This window comes from Lutra lutra, chromosome 8, assembly GCF_902655055.1.
Source record: "Lutra lutra chromosome 8, mLutLut1.2, whole genome shotgun sequence".
In the NCBI taxonomy this organism is placed as follows: Eukaryota; Metazoa; Chordata; class Mammalia; order Carnivora; family Mustelidae; genus Lutra; species Lutra lutra.
This window is the reverse complement of record NC_062285.1, coordinates 16,493,261-16,519,221: the sequence shown is the minus strand read 5'-3', so window position 1 is coordinate 16,519,221 and position 25,961 is coordinate 16,493,261. Positions and strand designations below refer to the sequence as shown.

At 43.6% G+C, this 25,961-nt stretch overlaps 1 protein-coding gene and 1 long non-coding RNA gene across 6 annotated transcripts in view; one reads left to right on the top strand and one right to left on the bottom strand.

The window, feature by feature from the left end:
- The window catches only part of LOC125107592 (uncharacterized), a 72,396-nt gene extending 69,409 nt beyond the window's left edge, over positions 1-2,987 (bottom strand). For all 3 annotated transcript variants that reach the window (XR_007129605.1, XR_007129604.1, XR_007129603.1), the window contains exon 1: positions 2,492-2,987. This is a non-coding gene — a long non-coding RNA (uncharacterized LOC125107592). The remainder of the gene's footprint in view (positions 1-2,491) is intronic.
- KIAA1217 (KIAA1217 ortholog) overlaps positions 1,714-25,961 on the top strand; it is a 750,245-nt gene continuing 725,997 nt past the window's right edge. For 2 of the 3 annotated variants that reach the window (XM_047742845.1, XM_047742844.1), the window contains exon 1: positions 1,714-2,068. The gene's annotated coding sequence lies outside the window, so the exon portion shown is untranslated. Of the gene's footprint in view, positions 2,069-2,188; positions 2,204-25,961 lie in introns of those variants that run through there. The other variant, XM_047742846.1, reaches the window with a different exon arrangement.

Sequence of the window (25,961 nt, the reverse complement as noted above, 5' to 3'; positions counted from 1 at the left end):
AAGATCCCAAACGTTCTTCTATTCTGTTAAGATTCCATTTGAGATTCAAGAATGCAATGAAACTTTCTACTGCTTCAAGTAGGGCTGAGCCGACTTTTAGTAACCTTAAGAATCTGAAGTTAAAAAGTATTTGTGGACAGGGGATCTTTTTTTTTTTTTTTCATTCTGTTTACTTTTCACTTCCCACACCTCACCCTTTCCGTTTTAACCAAGTATTTTAATGAATACGAGGCATATCAGAAATCAGCGTTCAGGAAGGAAGACGCTGGCTTAAAAATCAGTGCCACTCAACGCGGGCAAAATTGCTAGGGTCTGCTGCTGTCACTGCAGTGCGCACCTGTCGTTTCGCTGCTGACAGCGGATCTGGCCTCTCAGGGAGCGCACTGCACATTTTGCTCCAGGCGGGAGGCGGCAGGCGGCGGGCACTCCCCGCAGGGTACAGACGAGCGGTGCAGAGCCGTGCAGAGCCCTGTAGGCACACGGAGCCAGGCACCCTGCCCCAAAGAAGACTGGGTCGTCGCTAAGGGACAAACGCGTCAGGGACAACTTTAGCCATCTCAGAACATCTCGAAGATCCCTCATTGAGTTCTTCGCAGAAACTGTCTCCCATTTTTGGTCCCCAGGAGAACTTCAGGGAACGAGGAAAGTTGGGCGGCTACTTAGGTCTCTTTTAAGTGTAAGGATCTGGAGTGTGGCAAAGACTCCAACTGTGGGCCTTGTAACACTGATGGTCTCTAGGGACTCTGCGCAGAGTTCTGACCATCGCAGCCTGAGACCCAGAACACGAGGGAAGGGTATCGCGCCTCTGGAGCCCATTCTGGGTCTTGACCCCTTTCTCTGGTTCCGCGTGCCTTCGTCCAGCTGGGGCGGAAACTCCCCCAGGTTCACGCAGGGCGGGGAATTCGGTGGGTAAGTCCCGGCCCCTTGATCCCTTTGCAGCAACTTCTAAGTACACAGCGGCGGCGGGTTGGATGTCTGCTCAGAGTAGGCGACAGACACCCTTGGCGGACCAAAGCGGGCTCCCTCCTAGGGCCTCTCGGCGGGAGTGGAGGACCCCAAGAGGACTCTTCCCATCCCCATTCCCACCCGCCTTCTTCCTATAGGAGGTGAAAATCAACTCTCGCAAGGTTTACTCCTGTCTTCCTCCTCAATCTCCAGCGCAGCTTTTTAAAGGCGTCCAGCGCATCCTGCAACTTTGGGGAAGGAGAGAGCCCAACTCCCGCTCTCCAACGGCCCCTATCGCGTTAATCCGTTTCCTCTGGTCGCCTTCAAACTCGCGGGGGGTAGTATCCTCGCCCCAACCAGGAAGCGAGCGCCCCCGGCTGTTCACAGCAGCCCCTCGGCGCCTGTTTGCAGGGAGCTCGGTTTTCTGACTCGTCGCACATCCAGCTGCGGTTCCGACCAGTCCCCAGCCTCGCGAGGCACAGGCGCGTGCACACACACGCGCTCACACTCCCGCTCACACTCCCGCGTCCTCGCTCCCGGCACCCCACCCTCCGAGCCGCTCCTCCGCGGGGTGGGGGGGGGGGTGACGTCAGGACTGCAGTCCCGAGGAGAGCGGCTGGAGAGGGTTGCGCGCTCCTCGCCTAGGAAGCTGGAGGCGCACTCGGGCAGGCGCCGCTCCCGCGCTCCTCCCTCTCCTCTGCACCCGCTGTCACGCTGCCCGCCCGCAGGGGAGCATCGCGAGCCTCCAGGTGAATTGAAAGTCGTTTCCGGGGGAGGACGGAGAGGGTGCTGCAGTCCTGGCATGCACTGAAAACTGCAACTCGGACAGAAACGACCCGGCGGAGGAGCGGGCGCGCGGCGCCGTGCGCAGCCTCCCCGGGCTGCTGGAGGCGGCAGCTGCACAGCTCGCAGCCGAGCGCGGCGGCCGGACGTCGGCCCCGGGACTCCAGCCCTGGGCGCGCTCGCCCGGGAGAGACCCCCACCCCACCCCCCCGCCCCCGGTCCTGCGCATTTCGCAGCTGCGCCGGTGTGGGGAATGCGAGCGCAGTGGCTCCAGGTCGCCGCCGAGCAGCTGCCTGTGGGAGAGAGAGGCGAGGCGAGGGGGCGGCAGCCTCGGCCCGAAGTAAGTGCAGCAAAGAAGTTTGCGTCGCTTTCCCCGCCGCTCCCCTTGAGCGAGTGGGAGGCACATCTCCTCCCCTCTTTCGCGGAGGATACGGAGGGCAGACTTACGACGAGGCAGTGTCGCCCGGGAGAGAAAGTGAGCGTTACCAAAGGGGGTGAGGACCCCGGAAGGGCAAAGGCAGGGAGGGATCCCGATGGGGTGAGGGGTGCCCGAGGAAGAGACCCCAGCTGGGGTGAGCGACGCTGGAGGAACCCGACCCTGGAGATCTCCGAAAGGGAGGGCTCTTGCGGGGGGGGGGGGGTTGGTGAAGGTGGAGGTAGTCACGCCTATTCTGGTGACCTTGGTGTGCCCCCCTGGAGTGGCGAGCCGGGGGCTTGTCAGAGGTTGCAAACAGTGCGACTAGGATATTGCGTGGCTTCTTACCCGGGGCTGCGGTGAGGCCATCGCGCTTCCGGACGCGGGACGACGAAGGCAAGAGGAGCGAGAAGCCGGCGCCAGGCGGCGGCGCTGGAGGGTGGGGACGCCGGCGAGTCCGGACCCGGAGCTGGGAGCGCGAGGTGTGGGGTCCTCTGAGACGCGCTAGCCTAGACGGAGGAGATCCGGGTCGAGGAAGGAGGGGGGTGAAGCTTCAGGTCGCTGCCCTTGCTGCTGGGCGTCTCGGGAGCCTCGGTGGCGAGTGCTCGTAATTGGGCGGCTTCTCCGAGGGCCAGTGCGCTGGGAGCACCCGCCTCCGGCTGCTCCCCCTCTACGCCGCCTGGAGTCCACCAGAGTCTGCAGGGTCTTCCCCGCCGCCTCGAAGGCGGGGCGCCGCCGGGGTTGCCCGAGACCCTAGCTTTCGGCTCACTCGTTCTCGGGGCACGTTCAGCTCTTTCCGGCTCCCATCTCTAACCGGACTCCCGGAGGAGGTTCTATCCTTTAACTGACCAAACTTCTAATGGGGAAAAAAAGTTCATGGAAGCCGCGCGCCTCCCTCGGAGCAGAGCCCCGCAGAGGGCAGGCGGGGGCGCCGCGGGCCGGCTCGTCCACCTCGTCTCACCTGGGGAGGGCTCTAAGGGAATTTTGTGCAAAATGTGATGCGATCCTTCTGGGAAGGCGACGGAGACATCTTCTAAAGTGTCACTGTCTGTGCCTAGCAAACCAGGATCCTACCCAGTTTCTGGGACCAAGGGTAGATCCATTTTGGAGGAAGAAGGAGATGGTTAATTAAATCCCATCTTTTAAAAAAAGTCATTCACGATGCATCCTGATTACCCCATTTCATTTACTCAGATTCATTCATTCATTCATTCATTCATTCGTGCAAAGCACTTTATGAGACCCAGTGTGTGCCAGGCATTGTGTTAGACACCAGGGCCATAGAAATGACCAGTACTCAGGGAGCTCACAGCTTTTAAGATCATGATCCGGAAAGAAGATGGGAAAAATACATGTCCTACAGGAAAGGGCAGGTGCTACCTGGTTTTCACTACAGTGACTCCCTCCCGGCTCATTAAGTGTGGAGCCCAGCATCTGCTATATTTTATCCTCCCTGAAGGCAGGGACACTGTCGTTCATGTTTGATGCTCAGAGGCCAACACTGTGCCAAGCATATAGTAGGTCATCGATAAAGTCTGTTAAATGAATGGGCGAAGGGATAAATTATTTATAGTGACAAGTGTCTTAAAGATAACCATGCTGTATAGTAGTCCCCCCTTATGGGCAGGGAAGGGGACACTTCCCAGACCCCCAGTAGATGTCTGAAAGTTTGGAGATAGTACTGAACCCTATACTGTGTTTTTTCCTGTACATACATACTTATGATAAAGCTTGATTTGTAAATTACACAAGTAAGAGATTAACAATCACAAAATAGAATACTTATAACAATATACTGCAATAATTATGTGAATGTGGTCTCTCTCAAAATATCTTACTGTACTGTACTCCCCCTTCTTCTTGTGTTGATGTGAGATGATAAAATACCTCCCCAATGAGATGAAGTCATTGTGATGAGGCATTAGGCTGCTACTGACCTTTTGACCAAACCTCTGTGGGTAACTGAAGCCTTGGAAAGTAAACCTATATAAAGGTTGTGAGGCTAATGTATTGGGGAAACATCAAAGGAGAAAGAATGAGTTGAAAGGGAAAGAAATCAAGGGATCTGGAGAGGCCAGAGGAAAAAAAAAAGATAGGGCTTGTGAACATTTGGAAGTGTATATTCTTTAATAAACAGCTTTTGTCTTCCATGGTAACCCAGTGGAAATTTGCAGCACCCAACTCAGTGCTCTCTCTCTGAAATACATACCTCTCTGTGGATGTTGATTAATAACTTTTTTAGAACAAGGCCTCTATTAATTACTGTGTTATGGTAAATATTAAGATCATGATGCGGTGTTCATGTGGATGCGTTGATAATATGGTGATTGGGATGTGTCTAGGGTAGTGGAACAGGTTGATGAAAGCATACTTTAGAATTACCAAAATAATTTTTTCAAACATCTTATAATATTTTGCTATTTAATGTGCAAAATTTCTACTTGTGTATTTTAACCATATTTAATTTAAACTTGATTAAAATATTGATACATAGATCTTAACCAGTGTAGATTAAGCACGTACGCAAACTCTCCTTGGCTTAAGTAATTGAACTCATTACACAGGTAGAAGGTGGTAGATTCCCAGGTGAATGATAAGGGTTTTATCCCCGTAAATTTAATTGTATTACTTTTACCAGGAAACTAAAACTTCATATTTTTTAATTATGTGTACAACAGTATTACTTATTAACCAATATTTGTCAATAGTAATAATAATTTGGTGGTTTGAGTCAAGAGTTTATATGTGGTAATCCTGGATTTAGTTATTGTAACCTCTTAGTGCTGTGTGAGTTGGGACCATTCTAGAATTTTTATAAACTTCATCTTCTCTCCTTATGAAACAAGATTATTTTACTTAATTGATGTAATTAGGCATTTAAAATCAGAATATGTCAGTGTAAGGTGTGCTATTTTTAGACATTGTATTCTGTGGTTGATGTCATTAATTTAGTATAGCAACACTGACAAATGATTTGTATTTAATAGAAAATAACCCATATTTTCCATTATTAGGTATTTTGAAGATGTTTTAAGACATTATCAGAGTTCTAGGAAGAGTACTGTGATTGTGGACAATGTACGATGATTAAAAATTGTATTTTAGAAGTAAATATAAATAAATACTTAAAGAAGGTAGCTGAACTTTGGGATTCTTTAGCCAAACACTGAAATGTTTCTTCTGTGGTGGATATGTGACTTGAATTATTATTAGAATTACAGTGTTAGATCTAATGACTCTTTGAATGAAACTCGCAGATTTGATAAGGAGCACGTTCCAAAGGGCAGGACTTTATTTTGGAAATGTAGTTAGGGTACAGAGATGCTGAGGTTACGGGAGTGTGAGGTCCTGGATTACTAAGCTTAGAAAGCACCTAGCCTTGTTTCTGCAGATGAGAAAATTGGGGCCGAGAAGGTGAAGGATTAAATTTCCCACCTGCTCACCTGCTCACCTCCTCCTTTCCCTGTTCCTGCTGCTTTTCCAGGTCCTTCACAGGACAGGACAGTGAAGGACTTCGTCAGGGATCCATGACTTCCAGCCTCACACACAGGTTTAGACCCAGGCAAAACCATGGAAGGAGTCAAGTTTGGACTGGGTGCTTTCCGCGTCTACTTTCCTACATTTCCCACTATGCGTCATAGGGTCGTGGTTTCAGAGCCAGAAGGGGTTTCAGAGATCATCGGTCTTTACGTAGCTTGTCTTGGAGATGAGAGCACTCTGGCTTGGAAAAGATTCTGTGACAGTCCTATTTATAGCCCCTGTGCAGGACTTCAGGTCGAGTTCTGATTCTCTTTGGCTGCTGTGTTCTGTCTCCAGTGAATAGCACTGGCTGGTGTTTTATGGCTCCAGTAACATAACTGTGTGGGCTCTGGAGGGAGGCAGCTTGCACTGAAGTTCTAGCCCCATCTCTCCCCAGTTCTGCAACCACTGGCAATGACTTAAGTGCCCAACACCTTTGTTTATTGGTTATCAAATTTTTGTTTGGGTTCGTCTATGGATACGGATGTTTCCATCATTATTTGTTTATTGCTTTGCTTTAGGTTGTAAGTTTCATAGGGAAAGGAACAAAGTATTTTCTTACTTGCTGCGTGTCCAAGACAAAGCATATTGTCTGGCAACAATAAACGCTCCGTAAACATTTGAATAAAGGAATGAATGAATGAATAAGTGAGTATATAATGACGGAGTGAAAGAGGGGGGTGTCACTTAGGTAGAATTAGAATTCTGGATATGAGAGCTGTGTCCTTGTAAAGATTCTGGATGTAAAATGCTGTACTCATTGCATATCACTTTCTGGGTAGATGGGACCCTGAAATGCCCTTTCCCTAAGCCCAGTTCTGGCCCTTACTCCTCCTCTCAGCAAGTGACAGCTCCATTTTCCTGGTGGCTTGGGCCAGAAGCTTCGGAGTCCCCCTTGACTCCTTCTTCTTTCCCAGCTAGCATTTAATGCATTCACAAATCTCACTGCCGTGCCTTCAGAGTATATTCCAAATCTGACCAGCTCTCACCACCTGCCTTGCTACCAGCTTCGATAAAGTTTCTACCGTTTCTCACCTGGATTATTGCAGTGGTCTCCTTATTTCTTTCTCTGCTTCCATTGCCCCACACCAGAGTGTAGGGTAAGCACACAGCCAGAGCAATATTACCAGCACCAAAGTCAGGTCACCCTACTCCTCTGCTTACATTTTACATATTCCCACCTTACTCTTATGTTTCATCGAGACCTTCCCGTTTCTTTTAGTAAAGAAAATGATCTAGCCCCTTCTAGCCCTTCTGACTTCTTCTGCTTCCCCACAATCACTGTGTTTCTGCATACTGATATCCGATGTACTTCCTGCCTGCCTCTTCCTGTGACATACCACATACTCTGTCTTCTAAGAAACTTCAGACTTGCTCTATCAATTATCTGAAATGCTCTCTCCTAAACTCCTGCTTGGTACTCTTTCACTTCCTTCAAATCCTTTTTTTTTTTTTTTTTTTTTTTTTTTTTTTGAGACAGAATGGGAGAGAACACAAGAGCAGCCCAGTGGGGCAGGAGAAAGAGGGAGGAGAGAGACAGAGAGAATCTTTAAGCAGGCTCCATCTCAGCACAGAACCCTTCCTAGAGCATGACTTCAAAACCCCCAAATCATGACCTGAGCTGAAACCAAGAATCAGTTGCTTAACTCACTGAGCCACCCAGGCGCCCCCCTTCAAATATTTCTTTAAATTCCTCTTCTCCATAGGGCTTCTCTTTGCTACCCAAATTTACCGATTATACCCCTCTAACGTTCCATCCTTTCTTGCACTAATTTCTCTTTTAGCTCTTGTGACTATAAATACCATATCTCTTATTCAAGCTACGTTTTGTGTTTCTCTGTGCATCTGGCATGCAGTACATGCTTAATTAGTATAAGACATTATTCTTACGGTGTCATCTATGGTCTTTTGGCCTTTTAGTCTCTCCTTTGACCAAGATTGTGGTCAGAGGCAGAATTCTGCCAGGATCCTCAGCTGTTACATTTGGAAATGACCTTGAAGGAGTCCCAGGGGTTGTTTACATCTGCTGCTAGAAATAATTAGGAAATAAAATGCAGTTATCTCTCCAGGATATGGCCTAATCATTTCCACAAATACTTTCTGACCTGGGGCTTCTGGAAGGATGCTGGGGTAAGGTCCATCCTTGGGGTGACATATCACATTTTATCATGCTGTCCATGCAAGTCCTTCCTAAATGGAGCAAAGGTCTTCTTTCCCTAAGGGATCACATGTATTTCTTAAATGGCAGTGTCAATGGGAGGCCAGAAAGAGTGGCATTCCAGGAGTCAAAAGTGGAGATCAAGGCCGAATTGGAAAACAGAGCTGTTTCTGGAACATTCTGTCTTAATGGAGTCACCTACTGAAGTCAGGTTTAAGAACAGGAATGTGAGAGGAAACTGGGAGGAACTTTTACATCACCTAGTTGATCACGCAGGTCGGATTTTCACTCCTTTTCTTTTTCTTGTCTCTTGCTACTGGGTTTTCTTCTTGCTTGTCTTAACATGACCATTCTATTTTTTTTTTTTTAAGATTTTATTTATTTATTTGTCAGACAGGGAGAGAGGGAGAGCGAGCACATGCAGAAGGAACAGCAGGCAGAGGGAGAAGCAGGCTCCCTGCTGAGCAAGGAGTAGGATGCGGGGTTCCATCCTAGGACCCTGGGATCATGACCTGAGCCAAAGGCAGATGCTTAACTGACTGAGCCACCCAGGCATCCCTTAACATGGCTATTCTCACTGGTTGTCCTGGGGAGGAGTTATGAAGCCATATCAATTAACCAATGAGACACTACATGAAAAAATAATAATTAAATAAAAGGATCCCTGTAAAGCTATCCCGAGGGCTGGGAACAGCCTGTGCTAAATGACACTCCTTAATTGCATAATAATAGACTGTCCCTGTTTAATGCATTGTTGGCTGAACTGATAGGATGTTTTTATGGGTTCTACCAGGATGTTGTGAGCAGATAGAGTGTTTGTATGGTAAAGTTGGGCACACTACTACATTTCTGTAAAATTACCACACTAAACTCTACAGCTTATAATTCCTACTAGCTCAGAGCAGTCTTGAGCTCAGAGCAACTTGTAAAGTTGACTTAACAGGCAGTCTTTTCAGTCCGAAGTGTTCATAATGGTTTTGCTTTAACAGAGAGAAATGTTACCTTGTGCCCATTTTTTGTTCTAGAAATAGAAAGAGAGCCTTGGGTTTAGGGCTTATAGGTTACCAGTTCTGTTCTTAGCACTCTCTGTGACCTTGTCCAATTTACATTAGTTTAGAGTGGCTTTTCTGGAGCCAGGAGAAGTTACCACAGCAGCAAAAATGGGGCCAACAACCTTGAACTATAGCTGTGAGAAATCCATTTTCTTTTAACTGTGAAAGATGCAGCCAACACAACTCTAAAGGAGAGACTGTGTGTGTTTTGGGGGAATGGGGTGGGGGGGACGCAGAAGTGGGGTCCATCGGTGGTGTTTCCAATTCAAGGATAGAAACCCCAACTATCCTAACAATGAAGAATAGAAAGGAAGTGACTTTTAGCTTTTCAGACAACTGGTATACACATAATTTTTTGCCTAGCTTACAAACACATTTTGTTTGGAATGGTTTTCATAAGTAGGTTGTTTGGAAATGTTTTTCTCATAGGGACAATGTTAGGTGTGGAATTTAGGTTCCCAGATGTCTTGGGAAAAGCCTATTTAATTCATTGCTGAGTGTTAAAAAATGATACTGTAGTTTGATTTTTTTATATGGGAAAATAAGTATTAATTTCTAATGAATAAAATCCTAATATCAATCACGTTACACCATGATGATCTAGGTTAGCAGTTTTGTATGTAATCTCTCTCTTGGCTCCTTACAGGCTTGTTCTACAGTACAGAATACAGTTGACCCTTGAACAATGTGGGGTTGGGGTGCTGACCCCCCATGCAGTCAAAATCTGCATATAACTTTTGACTCCCCCAAAATATAACTAATAGCCTGTTGGATGAAAGCTTTACGTATAGCATAAAGTCAATTAAAACATATTTTGTATGTTACTCATATTATCAACTGTATTCTTACAGTATAGGAAGCTAGAGAAAAGAAAATGTTATTAAGGAAATCCTAAGGAAGAGAAAAAACATAGACTATACAGTACAAAGTTCGTGTATAAGGAGACCCACAGGGGCACCTGGGTGGCTCAGTGGGTTAAGCCTCTGCCTTCAGCTCAGGTCATGATCTCAGGATCTTGGGATCGAGCCCCGCATCGGGCTCCCTGCTCAGCTGGCTGCTTGCTTCCTCCTCTCTCTCTGCCTGCCTCTCTGCCTACTTGTGATCTCTCTCTGTCAAATAAATAAATAAAATCTTTAAGGGGACCCACACAGCGCAAGCATACGTTGTCCAAGGGCCAACTGTGTGTCTTATTTATTTATTTATTAGCTTTTAAAAACAAGTTTATAAAATCATGTTAAATTAACAAAGTGTAAATAAATGTAAAAAATGCATATCAACACGAAGTATGTAGACATCGTTGAGAATTAAGGTTTCGAGCAAGGCAAGTATCAAGGGTTGATGTTGGGAATCAGGATGTTCTCCTAGCCTCCCACCCTGAGGCCTCTGCTTTGACTCCACTCTGCACAGGATATGGGTACTTTGTTGAAAACTCGCTGAGAGTTTTGATGCCAGTTTTCTCAATCCCACCTGTGTCCTTTGCTCACCAGGTCCATCAGATTGGATGCTGGCATCTAGTACCTCTTTGTAGAAGACAGAAAGCAATTACCCTTTTCTCTCCACTTCCTCTTCCTCCCCTCTGTTCCGCACTCTTCCCCTCCTAACTTGTGGCTTCATTTTGACCAGCTTTCTGATCTTTCAAGTTCCTTTGTGCAAAGTGGGATCTGCCCTCCCTCTAGTGGTGATCAAGAAATCTTCCCTTCCAGTTGCTGGCCCCTCTGCCCCCAGCTTTATTGAGATGTAATTGACAGAACATTATAAGTTTCAATTATACAAAGTATAACATTTTCATTATGTCACATAATTACCATTTCTTTTCTTGTGGTGAGAACATTTTAAAATGGACTTTCTTAGCAATCGGTTACCTGGGTTAAGGCCAGGAGCTTGTTTTTACCTACTGCAGTCTTGGCTGTGGCTGGGTCCTTCAACTCACAGCCGCCTCCAGGGACCTGGGCCTGGATATCCTCCAGGCAGACAATCATGCAAAGAATGGGTGTCTTGGCAGAGGAGGGGCAGGAGGTAGGGGGCAGGGGATTAGAGACAGTCAGAGTGCAACTCTAAGGTTTCTTTGAGGACCTCAAACATTGCCCTATGTACTTCCTGTCTATTTCATTTCTAGCTTTGTACTGTGGTGTCTTAGCTACACATTCCCAGTGGACCAGAAAGCAGGTTCAAAGAGTCTTCCTTACTCTCTCTTTTCTGAAAAGGAGAGAAGGGACAAGATTTTCAGAAAGATTTCATTTAGCTGGGTCTCTGGAAGAGAGAAAATTGTGGCTATTTTTGCGATAGTCGACTTCACCATGCCATCAACTGGCTCACAAAATTCTTGAAAATTTAATAATTAGCTCTCATGAATCTGTACAAGCTGGCTTCCACAGTTTAGTCTTTTTATTGTGAACAGTCATGTTAAAAATAAGTTTTGCTCTTGTCTTCTCCCTCTCCGGACCACCCCCCACCCTGCAGCCTTGCCTTTTTTCACTCAGTGAAGCGTAGAAAAAAATTGGATAGATCCAAGAGTCATCACATTTGTTCTATAAAGGTCTAGATAGTAAATATTTTAGATGTTGCAGTCCACATTCGGTTTTTGTCACATACTTTTTTTTTTTTTTTTAATAAAAAACAGCCATTTGAAAACGTAAAACCTATTCTAAGGGCAGTACGAAAACAAAAAATAGGCCAAAGGTTATATTGGTCAGTGGGTCTTAGTTTGCTGACCCCTGGAACAGATGATCAGAGTAGACCTTTGGAAATTCTAATTTCAGGAATTTGAAATTGAGAATGTATAAATGTCTAATTAAAAAATATATACAATATAGATTATATGATACATCATATGAATTACATTATATATATTTCAGAGAAAAAGTCCAGACTGGGCGAAGTTATCCTGAACATTTCGCCATAGGAGCCAAGCTTGGGTCTCTGTTGGAAGAATGGGGTCTCTGGGAATTGGGGGTGGGAAAAGAGATGAGGACACTCAGAGTGAGTAAGCTCAGTGGTAAATTGATAGTGAGCTCAGTGGTAAATAAGAAAAAGCATGGCCTCTGGGTATGTTTTTTTTCTACCCACTTTCTTACTAAAAAACCCAGTTTTTTTCTTGAGATATAATTCATATAATATAAAATTCACCCATTTAAAGTACAACTTTAAAGTTCAACTTTTCTTGGTGGATTCATAGCATTATGCAGTGATTGCCACCATCTCATTTTAGAACATTTCCATCTCCCCTAAAAGAAACTCATACCGTTTGCTATTCCCTTTCTTCTGCCTGCTCTGCCAGTCCCTGGAAACAAACCACTTATCTGCTTTCTGTCTCTGGATTTGCCTTTTCCGGACACTTACTATAAACTTAATCATAAATATGTGGCCTTTTGCAACTGGCATCTTTCACTTAGTGTAATGTTTTCAGGGTCTGTCCATGTTGGATCAGTGCTTCCTGTCTTTTTATTGCCAAATAATCGTCCATCACATGGATAGACTACATTTTGTTTATCCATTTATCAGTTGATGGATATTACGGTTGTTTCCAATTTTTGGCTATTACAAATTATGCCCTTAGGAAGAGTTGTATACAAGTCTTTGTATAGATACACATTTCCAGTTCTCTTGGATGGATATCTAGGGATAAGGGGTGTTGGGTGGTGTGATAACTTAGGTTTAGCATTTTGAGGAACTGCCAAACTGGTTTCCAAAAAGGCTGTATCATTCTGCATTCTCACCAGTAGTATAGGAGGGTTCTGTTTTTTCCATGTTCTCCCCAATACTTGGCTCTTGTTTTTGATTACAGCCATCCCAGTGGTTGTGAAGTGTATCTCATTGTGGCTTTGATTTGCATTTCCTTAATGGCTAATGGTAATAGGTGAATGTCTATTTACATACATTGTCCATTTTTAATGATTTATTTATTTATGCATTTGAGAGAGGGAGAGAGAGAGGGAGGAGGGTGGGCAAAGGGAGAGGGTGAAGAAGGAAGCGGACTCCCCGCTGAGCATGGAGCTTTATGCAGGCTCGATCCCACAACTGACCCGAGACCCAGACCTGAGCCAAAGTCAAGAGTCTGATTCTCAACCAACTATGCCATCCAGGTGCCCCACATGGTCCATTTTGAAATAGAATTGTCCTTTTATTCTTAGTTTGTAAGTTGTCTAGATGTAAGTTCCTCATCAGATACACGATTTGCAATATTTTCTCCTTACAGGTGGGTGTCTTTTCACTTTAATGATGGTTTAGTTTACAGCACAGAAGTTTTGATACTTTAAGTACAATATATCTGTTTTTTTTCTTTTGTCACTTGTGCAATAAATCCAAATTCAGTAACACTTATTCTTAGGTTTTCTTCTAAGTCTTTTGTGATCCTAACTCTTAATTTAGGTCTAATACATTTTGAGTGAATATTTGTATCTGGTTTGAGGAAGACATCCAATTTCATTCTTCTGCATGTGGATATCTAGTTGTCCCAGCATCGTTTATTGAAGAGTTGAATTGCCTTGGCACCCTTGCTGAAATCAGTTGAACATAAATGGGAGGGTTTATTTCTGGATTCTCAATGTTATTCCATTTATGTATCCATATATCTGCTTTTATGTCAGTGTCACATTGTCTTGAATACTATGGGTTTATAGTAAATTCAAATTGGAAGTGTGAGTTCTCCGGCTTGCTTCTTATTTCTCAAGACTGTTTTGGCTCTCTGAGTCCCTCCAATTTCCATAAAATTTAGGATCTGTTTGTCAAATTCTGCTAAAATAGCCGGTGGGGATGTTGATAGGAATTGTGTTAAATCTGTAGAGGGATCTTAACAATGTTAAGAGCCATCTTAACAATATTAATTCCTCTGACACATGAGCACATGATGGCTTTCCATTTATTTAGGTCTTTAATTTTTTCATCAATGTTTTATAATTTAAGAGCATAAGTATTATACCTATTTGTTAGATTACTCTTAAATATTTCCCCCTCCTTTGCAATCTGAATGCTTGCTTTCTTCTTACCTCCCTCCCCCTTTCCATTGTCCTTCCCATCGCCCTTCCCTCCTTCCCCTCCCTCCTTTTCTCCCTCGCTCCTCTCCCTTCCTCCCCTCCCTTCCTTCCTTCCTTCCTTCCTTCCTTCCTTCCTTCCTTCCTTCCTTCCTTCCTTTTCTCTTGCCCTGGATAGAAACTGCAGAACAATGTTAAATAGAGGGGTGACATTGGATATCCTTGTCTCGTTTTTGATCTTAGGGGGGAAGCATTCAGTCTTTTGCTGTTAAGTATAATGATATCTTGGGGTTTTGCAAGATGCTTTTTATCAGGTTGAAGAAGTTCCTTTTCCCTTCCTGGTTTGTGGAGTGTTTCCATTATAAAATGGTATTGAATTTCGGGAAATGCTCTTTCTGTGTTTATTGAGATGATCGTTTGATTTTTGTTCTTCTGTGAAAGCGATATGCTACATTAATCACATGTTAAACCAGTGTTGCATTCCTGGGATAAATTCCACTTGGTCGTGTTGCAGAGTGCTTCTATGTTGCTACATTTAGTTTGCTGGTATTTGTTAAGGATTTTTGTGTCTATATTCATAAGGGATATTGGTCTGTAATTCTCTTTCCTAGTGATATATCTTCATCTTGTTTGGGTATCAGCATACTAGTGGCCTCTCCTCTCCTGTCCTTCATTCTCAATACTGCTATTCTAGCCACTTCAGGAACAGTACACATGCAAGATGGGAAGAAGAGGAGGGAGTCAGTGGTGTTCTGGACCCCAGGTAGCAGCATGGATATGGGGAAGAAAACCCCAGCAGGGTCTGCAGAGACCACAGGATTCTTGGTTGCCAAGTGGACACCACGCTGGGGACTTACTGTTGGGAATACGTTATATATAGGATGTGTTCTGTTCTGTTCTTTTTCTGCTAATATTCTGTTAAAAGGTGTGATGGAGGTACATTTATTATAAGTTTAAATAGAGGTGGTTCCTATCCTATGAGAACACAGAGGTTAAAGGAGTAGGCAGATACAATAAAATAATCACAAATTAAATATAACAGTACAGCTGCATTCAAGACAATGAAGGCAAGGGGTTCTGGTGGCCTGAACGTGGGTAATCGGGGAGTTTGGTTGATCGTTCTGGTGGTGGGAACAGTGTGCCTGAAGGCTCTGCTTGGGGAATGAGTGAGGGAGGCCAGTGTGGGTGAAGTGCGCAGAGCAGGAGGGAAAACGGGCAGGAGGCCGATCAAAAGAGCCAGACCACCATGGCCTGCAAGTCCAGGCTACAGGCCTGCGTCACGAGCTCAGAGCACGTGGCATGTTTTCACTCTTTAAATTTCCTTGTCTGGATTCACCAATCATATTTTTGTTTCTCATTTTCCTGAAAGAAGGAAGTTATCCCTCATTATTTCTGCTCTTTCCATTTATTTTAGGTTTTCACTTTTATGAGGTTCAGAGTGGAGACCAGGGGGACGTGGAATAGAATAAGGGTTGGAAAGATGGTTTCAGGCTGGTCCTAGAGAGAAGGAAGGAAGGAAGAGAAGATGACAAGGTCACGTTCGTTTAAGGGCAGAAGAAAAAGGATGGGAGCTGGACAGAAGAATGAGCATACATCTGGCCCCCTCCCCTGATTTTACAGGTGGACGCATAGGCCCGGAAACACCACCAGGTGAATTCCCTGCTCACCTGGCCTGAGGCAGCAGAGCTAGGATGCCCTCTCCACCTGCCTGCCTTCCTTTTGAGTACTCCTTCCTCTGATGGACACTGTTTCTCAAACTGAGCTCTAAAGGAAAAGAAGCCATTGAAAGAGGCTTCAGGGAGAGGGGCTGATAGGCAAAGTCCTTGGGGCAGGAGAAAGCTTGAATGCAGACCTGAAAGATGGCCACTGTGTTTGGAGCATGGGCGAGGAGGCATGCAGGGAAAAATGAGGTAGGGGCCTCCTCACAGAGTGTCTTGGAGGTTGGTAAGGAGTGTGGATCTTGTTTGAGCACAGCGTGAACAGTCCCCCCCCCCATTTATTTATTTTTTTAATCAACATATAATGTATTACTTGTTTCAAGGGTACAGGTCTGTGAATCATCAGTCTTACACAATTCACAGCACTCACCATGGCACATACCCTCCCCTGTGTCCATCATCCAGCCACCCCATTCCTACCCCTCCCTTCCCTCCAGCAACCCTCTGTTTGTTTCCTGAGATTAAGAGTCTCCTATGGTTTGTCTCCCTCTCTGGTTTCATCTTGTTTCATTTCTTCCTCTCTTCCTCCATGATCCTCTCTCTGTTTCTCAAATTCCACATATCAGGGAGATCATATGATAATGGTCTTTCTCTGATTGACTTATTTCGCTCAGCGTAATACCGTCCAGTTCCAGCCACATCATTGCAGATGGCAGAATTTCATTTGTTGTTGGCTGCATAGTATTCCATTGTATATATATGCCACATCTTCTTTATCCATTCATCTGTTGATGGATAACTAGGTTCTTTCCGTAGTTTGGCTATTGTGGACATTGCTGCTATAAACATGGGGTGCACGTGACCCCTCGGATTACTGCATTTGAATCTTTGGGGTAAAAACCCATGGTGTGATGGCTGGGTAGGCAGCGTGAACAGTTTTAAGGAGGGGAGTAACATGAAAAGATTGGCATATTAGGACAATGACTTGCTACTTTGTGGAGAAGAGGTTAAATGGGGCCAGAACGGAGGTGGGGTGGCCCATCCAGATAGGACTGTGGAAGGTGACGTGGGCAGACATGGACAGACTAGAGATTTGGTTTCGAGTTAGAATTGATAGGATTTGCAGACGGTACCTTTAAGGCATTGGGGAACTTCCCAGAGGATGTTGGATGTGCTTAGACGAGAGAAAGGGGCAGCGGAGGTCCTCCTGACGGAGCTAGGTTTTTCTGGAAGTAGACGTATGGGCGGGCTCTCCCTGAAGCTGCCCCACCAGCAGTGGGAAGACCTCTAGAGAAAGAGAAACTCGGGTCCACCTGAACCCTTCTTTCTTTTGTGTCGGACAAATGTTTACCCGTTCTTCGAAGCCTGTCTCAAATTCTTACCTCTCTTTGAAACGTCAAGTTAGTTACGGAACACTTCTATAGCATTTCTTATACCTGTGTAGCCCTTATCACTATGTCTGTATAGCTCTTCTTGTGCTTAAAATGTGTCATAATTTCTGACTCATACACAGCACCTGGGTAGCTCAGTCATGAGCCTGACTTCGGCTCAGGTCATGATCTCTGGGTCGTGAGATTGAGCCCCATATCCGGCTCCCTGCTCAGCACAGAGTCAGCTTGTCCCTCTCCTGCTGCCCCTCCCCTCGATGCGATCTCAAGTAAATAAATAAAATCTTAAAAAAAAAATACACAGCACTTAGAAGGACAGATTAGTCACCAAGAGGTGGCCTGGTTCCACAGAGCTATGCTCTGCCACTTGGCTGTGTTGCTTCTTGCTGGGAGCTCTGTGTAGAATGACTGACTGCTCCTCTTGCTCCCAGTGACCTCGGCTATGCTCTTGGCAGAGCATGTGAAGAGCTCATTTTTTGAATGTTTTTCTGTGAACAAATCGAAGGCAGGGACTATGCTGTTTACTTTTGCATCTTTGGGGGTGGGCATATAATAAACACAGAGTGAGGGAATGAATGAATGGACGGATATGAATGAATGAATGATGTTTGAGGGAATAAGAAATACAGTGGCAGGAGTGGAGTAGGGCCTTTCCATAACCTTCTGCAGCCTGCAGTTTTCTAGGCCAGAGAATCCCTGAGCTGCATTACAATTCAGGCCAGTGTAATTTCTGGCTTTGCCATCCTATTGTCTTAGAATTTCCATTAATGCTTTGTTGTGTTCTAATCAAATAATGCTATTCTCGGTTAAACAGATGATGGGGCTCCTAGCAGGTATTATGTTCTTTAAACACAGTTGCTCTGTTGTCACCAAGGACATTTCTGCATCTGATATTGATTTAGATATTCAGTTACGAATGTCAGGAAGACAACTTTATTTATAGCTAATGAGGATTGTATTGGCTGAAGAAACTGACAATGTGAACAGCGTGGGCTTCCTTGTTAATTCAGTGGGAATGAACAGAGCTGCTTCGTTGATCAGCATTCTCAAGGCTTTTTGTTCTGTACCGATATGAAATAGGAAAATACAGGGTGTTATGATTTTACTGTATTTTAGTGTCAAATAGTGAAAGTGTTTTTGGAGAAGTCGTTATATTTCGCAGAGGGTTCATGTTGTGTTGAACTTCCACTCAAGTTCAGATTTCTACAGGTGTACCTTGATTTTGAAGAGTCTGTTTCACTAAACCTGAATTGCAGAAGAGGTACATTAGAAACCAAGTCCGTTTGGGGTGCCTGGGTGGCTCGGTGGGTTAAAGTCTCTGCCTTCAGTTCAGGTCATGATCTCAGGGTCCTGGGATCGAGCCCCGCATCGGGCTTTCTGCTCGGCGGGGAGCCTGCTTCCTTCTCTCTCTCTCTCTGCCTGCCTGTCTGCCTACTTGTGATCTCTGTCTGTCATATAAATAAATAAAATCTTAAAAAAAAAAAAAGAGGGGTTCCTCATTGGCTCAGATGGTAGAGCATGTGACTCTTGATCTCAGGGTTGTGAGTTTGATTCCCATGATGGTTGTAGAGATTGCTTAAACATAAAATCTTAAAAAAAAAAAAAAGACAAAGAAACCAAGTCTGTTATAAGAGAATAGTTGGGTAGTTCATCACATATCTGCAGAGTGGGTATAATGATTTTTGGGGACTGGGTCACCATCTCCTTTTCTCTTTCTCCAGGATTCTGATCAGTAATGCAAACCAACCAGGCAAGATTGCTAGCCAGATGGAAATATAAGTAGGGATTTTGTCTGTATCATCTTCAATGCAGAGTTTTGTGCAATCTGTATTACAGTATGTGCTTTGGCTTCATTCAAAGTAGGACTTTGTACTTCTATTCTTTATTAAGAATTGGACCTTACAACCTCAAGTGTGCTTGCAGAGGGACGGAGAGACTAGATATTCATAGCAGACCCTGGTATACCACCTGCTTGGATGTGGAAGAGGCTGGCAGGCTGCTTCCAGAGGAAGACATGGAAGAATAGTGCCTTTCCCCTGGCCGCCCAGTGTCTACATCCTAATTCCCAAAAGCTGCGAATATTTTATCTTACATGGCAAAAGAGACTTTGTGGATACGATTACGTTAAAGATCTTGAGAGGGGGATATTATCCTGGATTACCCGGGTGGCCCTCTTATAATCGCAAGGGTCTTTTTAAGAGGGAGCAAAGGGTCGCAGAGAAAGATGTGATGACAGAAGCAGACACTGAAGTGATGGAGGGCCACAAGTTGGGTGATGTGGACCGTCTACAGGAGATGGAAAAGGGAAGGAAGCAGATTCTTTCCTAGTGCCTTCAGAAGGAACACAGCCCAGCCAACACCCTGATTTAGCCCCATGAGACTTCTGACCTTCAGAACTCTAAGATAATGAAGTTCTCTCACTTTGTGGTCATTTTTTATAGCATCAATAAAAAACAAATACAGAAGATTGGCGGGGAGGGGGGGTGCTGTCCTGATGTGCTTATTGCATGGAAGAAGGAATATGGACAAGTCCTCTGGGTCCCTGTGAAAGAAAATGTACCCCTACCTGGTGGTAAAACATCGTCCAAGGAATAGCAAGTTTCAGCAGATCAAACCAACCACTCTCCCCTCCTGGGAAAGAGTGAGTGAGAACACGCGGGAGTCGATTAAGACACATTCGTGGGGACAAGTTTAATTCTGGGACTTAGAGACGCACACAACCATTAGAAGATGGGAGAGCCAAGCCAAGGACAATCATTTTTAGGAAATCTGGACATGGCAAATCCCTGGGTCAAATGTCACTTTGGTTGTCTGCTGACACCCATGAGCCGGCCTGTGACTGCCATCCAACAGTACCTTGCACTTTCCAAATTTCACGTGAGCTCTAGGTAGGGACTTTGCTGCTAAGGGAGAAGTGTAGCTTCTAGACTTTACCCCTCTGAAGCTCGAGGGCTGAAGCGTACAAGGAAGGAGTATAAACATCCCTCCCTCCAACCTCCAGTTCCTTTGTGCCCTTGACTTGTTGGGGTACAGCCGTAGCCACCATTATGGGCCCAGGGAATGAAGGGCTGCCAAATTCTTTGTTAACTGCAGAGCTGTGCAGTAACCCCGTCCCGAAGAGAGAGGAGGTGGATGTGAAATTGAATGCCAGTGGGTAAATTTAAAATGATTGTGTTGTAATGTAACCGCAACTTAGCAGGTATCTATTTTGAACCTACATTATTTCAAGGGCATTTTTCTTTGAAGCTTTTAACAAATAATTCAAGCTGAATTAATATTCATTGCAAATGTCAGAAGCAGTTGAATTTTATTTTCATAGGGCCTTTGAACTTCTGTGTTTACTGTGAAAGATCAAATGTTATGCCATTATTTCTACTTTTAACATTTGATGAAGTTGCACATGTAACTGTAATCTAATTATTAATCATTATAAATACCATTTAATTGATTAATGCATGCCTTATTTCTTATTGCTGTCAATCGAGTATTTTCAGATGAGTTGAATATTACCTATTCAGTCGTTAATTGCCTCTTAAAAGTATAGAATTGCTCCTGGTATGCCAAAAGCAGCAAGGAGAGGGCTGGTTGGGGTGGAGTGGAGCAGACAGGCATTTGGTTCTATATTTAATCTCAGAGGATGAAGGTGGGGAACAGCCAAAGGTAACAACAGGAGGTCAGTAGGAATCTCTATAAACTGGGCAGGGTGGGAAGCCAAGTCAAGCCAAGGTTTCCAGCTGTGATCTAAGGGTTTGGAAAAGAACGGGGGGGGGGGGATATGTCATGGAGTAATTGACACAGCAGATGATATGAGTGCAGAGAGCAAGTTGTTAGGACATTATGGAATAGTACTCTTCGAAACGATCATACTTTGGACTGCATTTACCTGCTCGGATACCCGGGGTGGCTCTTGCAAGCCCATCGGGCATGAGTTCTGGTCTGTAAAACTGTTCATTTGGCTTTTGCCCCTGGCTATCATCCTGAGATATGTCTCGTTTCTAAGACCCTAAGGCCACTATCAAGAGCTGTTGATTTCCATTCACAGTCACTCATCATTTCAGTTTTATTTTATCATCAGAAATTTTGTTTCTGTATTTCCAGCAGATTCATTTGATTCCTACCCAAGCAGACTATCATGGACCAGAAGGAAGATCCAAATACCGTTCTTCTCTAAAAACGCATCCATAAGCAAACATTTTAAAGGCCCTTTGCCTGTTTACCAGCATCACAGGAATGATCATTTCAGTAATCATGGCCATTCTGCAGATCATGTTTTCAGTTAATATAAAAGTTCTGCTCTTCTATGGTCTAATTATTAAGGTTCTGCCAAATTTTTCTCCGTCTAGGAGCTTGTGTTGATTTGCATGGTGATATTTTTGTCATTGTCATCATTAGCAGTAGGAGTTTTTCTTACATAAGCCACTCATTAAAACTCTTCAGTGTCTCTAATAAATTTGGCTTTAATTCCCAGTAGAATATGTGATGTGATTTTGGGGTTGAAAATATTCTAAAAAAAATAGTCAATTTAGATTATTCCAGTCCTCTGCAAAATTAATGCTTCATGATCTCCTATGTCTGGTACTTCTAGGAAATTTCCTTTATATCCTTGGCTTCACACTTACTCTCAAATCTGTTCAACTTAGAGTTCTCTTCTGAAGCCAGACCTGCGTATACACTGACATAAGCGGTACCAATCGGAAATAATTACCCTTTCTTCCATTCCTCCAGATTACTCCCCATTCTATATTTGCTTTCTCAGAGATAGATGCCAGCTAGTTGTCCAAGTCTGATACCTGCACTTCTCTTAGATTTCTTCTTTGACCTTGTCCATGTACAACTGGTAGTTGAGACCTCTCAGTTAAGGTATGGGGTGGTTCTTCTATCCCCAGGGTAGTTTCTTCTCCTATGCCTTCCCAGCATAAGTAAGCACTTCTAGTATAACAGTTACTTGATTATATTGTAACTGTTATTTGTATGTCTGTCTCTCCCTTTTGATGGTAGAGGAGAGAGACGAGGCCTGTTCATTTTTATCTCTTTGGCAGTTAACTCAATGTTTGTTCAGTCAATGAAGTGAGTGAAGAAGTAAATAAATTTGATGGAAGTACTATGACCAGAGTTTGTACATAGAATGTCCTAAATAATTTATTTATGATGAGCCTGTGATTTCTTATTTTACCTTACTTCCTCTTTACTATTGAATATTATGCGACCTAATGATAAAAATTGATTAATTTTGGAGTCTCTTCGATGTAGCTATCAGATTTTATGTTTATTTTATGCTTCACGATGTGAAGTCTCAAGTATATACCAGGGAGATTTAAAATGAGCATGAAGCAGATGATTATCATGTAACTTTGGGAATTTCAATGTCAAAACGTATATATTCATTTTCTCTCATCTGTAGACATTATCTTTACAAAAAAAAAATAAGGTAGAACTGATTCTAAAGGAAATAATCACATTACCTAAATTTCAACAGTTAAACTTGCCCATGAGAGAAAAGCAAAGCTGACATGATTTTACATTTAACTTTTACAGCATTTTATTTAAAAGATAAATGGCATTACTAAGTTCACCAAAATGACCTTTGAAGGACATGATCTTTAAAAAAAAGTTTTGTTTTAAAGGGAAACACTTTCCCCTAATTTGCAAGTTAATGGTTTTATTTTTGCTTTAACAGTGATAAGAAAGTAGAAATTGTGGCACCAGTGATACAAATGGTGTATTTCTGTTTTGAAAGGCGTTATTGTTCTTTTCATTCCTTTTAGGGGAGCATTCTGACTACTGCCATATATAAGAAATTTATGCTTATACTTCCACATTAGATGAGAATGTATCATTAAAATATATGAACTGTGCACCAAAATGAAGCAAAAGTATGCTCAGGGCGTTTGGAAAGTTTCTCCTTATGAAATAAATGAGCAATACCTTTATTTAAATCCATCTAAAACAAAACTCTGATCTATGACGTAGGGCTTAGTGTGATTATCAAATTCTCTTTGTGTTGGATTCTTATGCGTACATTTTGTCGCAGTTCTGAATAGGTAAACTCATCATCCTTTTGTACTAGGCATCCCTTGTGTTAAATCAACTCAACATATAAAAATTTGGGGTAACAAATTACAAATTAAAACAAATTCAGTATACACAGTTAGGATTTCCTGCACTTACAGGGTAAACCTGCTTTGGCTTTTCCCAAATAAAATGAAATTTGCTGGACCTTCCCAAGTATTGTATTTACAACTGACATCTCCCTCTGGAGACTCTCCCCCCTCCCCACCTCCAGTCTGGCCCAGCATTGGACACACATAGCAAAATTTGAAGTTATAAGTCTATGGGGAAAGCTGATCTAGTTTACTAGGAGCAGCTTTTTATATCTCCATCTACTGTGTAAATTAAAAGGTATTCACATGTCCATAACAACAAATGGACGTGACCTTTTTTTTTTTTTTAAATCTTTGACATCATCTGTAGTTCTTTGAGGTACTTATTTTTCATGTATTCAACTTCTCACATGTAAGGTTTGTTTATACTTGTCATTGTCCCTGAACCTGTCATGGTGTATATTAGTGTTTCACCCATTTTGGGGGGTGGGGAGAGCAAATGAGCAGGAGCATGGTGGGGGAGGGGCAGAGGGAGAGGGAAGGAAGGAAAGAAAGGTTCTCAAGCTGATACCCCCCCCCCCCCCCCCGTGGCTGAGGGTAGAGCCTGAGGCAGGGCTGATCCCACGAACCCAAGATCACGACCCAAGCCCCCCAGGCACCCCACATGTTTCCCCCATCTGAAACATGCACACAGGCACAAACACACCTTAAATAAACAGAAACCATGCACAAAAATGGCATTTTCCGGGGTGCCCGGGTGGCTCAGTTGGTTAAGCGGCTGCCTTCGGCTCGGGTCATGATTCCGGGGTCCTAGGATCGAGCCCCGCTTCGGGCTCCCTCCTCAGCAGAGAGCCTGCTTCTCTCTCTCCCCTTCTCCCTGCCGCTCTGCTTACTTGTGCTCTCTCTCTAGCTCGCTGTGAAATAAACAAATAAAATATTTTTAAAAAAATAGCATTTTCCTTCAATACTAAACTCTTTGTCTACTTTGTCCTTCTTTTTACAACTTGTCTTTACCTCTTCACCTTATCTTCACCTCCAGGTTTCTCTAAACTCAAGATTCTTCTTGGTATTAAGAAATACTAGTTTCGGGCGCCTGGGTGGCTCAGTGGGTTAAGCCCCTGCCTTCGGCTCAGGTCATGATCTCAGGGTCCTGGGATCGAGTCCCGCATCGGGCTCTCTGCTCTACAGGGAGCCTGCTTCCCTCTCTCTCTCTCTCTCTCTCTCTCTCTCTCTGCCTGCCTGCCTCTCTGTCTACTTGTGATCTCTCTCTGTCAAATAAATAATAAAATCTTTAAAAAAAAAAAAAGAAATACTAGTTTCCCTCATGCCAGTACATTTGTAAATGAAGTAAATTGGATTCTGCTTTCAGATTTTTTTCAATTTTGTCTAAATTAAGCTCACAGGAGGACTTGTTAATATACGTGGCTAACAAGAGCTGATTTTTATTGAGCACTTAGTATGGTCCATGCAGAGTACTAAACTCTTTGCATGGATTGTGTAAGTCCTGCATCACAATCACACGATGAGGTATGAATTTTACCCACTGACTACTGAGGGAAAGTGAAGCCCAGGAAGTTGTGCCCATGTTCTCAAGCTCAGCAGTAAAGATCGCCCTAAGATTGCCCCAACCTTAAATGATTACAGAAAAGATACCATATAAGGTTAGAATCCTAGTATCACAAGTTTGGTTGTGAGTGGGATGGCTGGAGATGCTGATTTCTTTATATTCTTACATTCTTCCTATTAGGTTTTAACCCAAGTCAGAGCCATAAAGATATATACAGTGAGAGTGGAAACAGGAATAGGAAGAAAGTGACCGGAGGATGAGATTAGTATACAAAATGTATGCTATGAAATCCTCCTCCTTGGAGATGTGGGTTGGAAAATTGGGCTCTGAGCTCATTAGCAGCCAATGCCAAGGTAAAAACATCATCAGCGACATGATTCGTTGTGTCTACCATGTAAAAACAAACCAGTTGTTCAGAAAAGTGCAGCTAATCCTGATAATGAGACCCAGACCCCTATAGCAATGATCATAGTGGATTACATATAAATCCCATTCAAATATGTGTGTCTTCTTAAAACATTTTTCATATGGGTTTCTTAACTTTCTAGAGCTATGTTTTAGTGTCAGAGTCGTTATGATCAGGCTTTCCTGCTGGTTAGCATAAATCCGCTTTGTTTCCATTTTCAGGGTGTGATTTAGTAGGTGCAGCCTAAATTCGAATGTTCTGTCCCTCCTCACCCTGTATTATCCTCAATAGTGTGGTGCCAGGAGTTAACCTAAGGGACTGCCTCTGAAATGGCCCTTCATCTATTAAATATCTTTGTACCCAGGAGAACAGTTTTCTTTTTCAAAATATTCCAACATGGTGTATAGGATAGCAGAGGATATTCTGAAGGGCCATTTGTTTATAAGCAAGTTTTTTTGTCACAGGGAAGTATTTCATGATTCAGGATTTGTCTCAAGTTTGTTTTTGCCACGTTTAAATGATTATCATTTGCTTGCTTTGTTATTCATCACAACCTTAAAGCAGTTTTAAAATTGCATTATTTTTTAGTTACTGATAAATCCTTTATCTGGGGAGAAGAGTGTGTGGGTGGAGAAAACATCAGGACGAGTTTGATGTGGAATAAATGTACAGAGATGGCAAGCAAGGAAAATCTATACTTTTTTAAACCTGAAATCTGTTTAGCGAAAGAAGATAAATGATGGGATTTCTCTTTGTTAAAAAGGACCATATTGTTTGCAATATTTTCTTAGAGCAATCTCCAGGTTTATGTAGATGAAGTCACTATTGAATAAGTAGTTTTGGAGCATCTGCGAAGGTATATCAGGAGCCATATAACTTGGAAAAACAAAGAGAAGGAAAGAAGGAAAACAAGCTAGCACAATGCAGACTTAATTCAGAGTAAGGCCTTCCTTTCAATTTATTTAGAGTGTATACACAAGATAAGTGCTGTGCTTCATG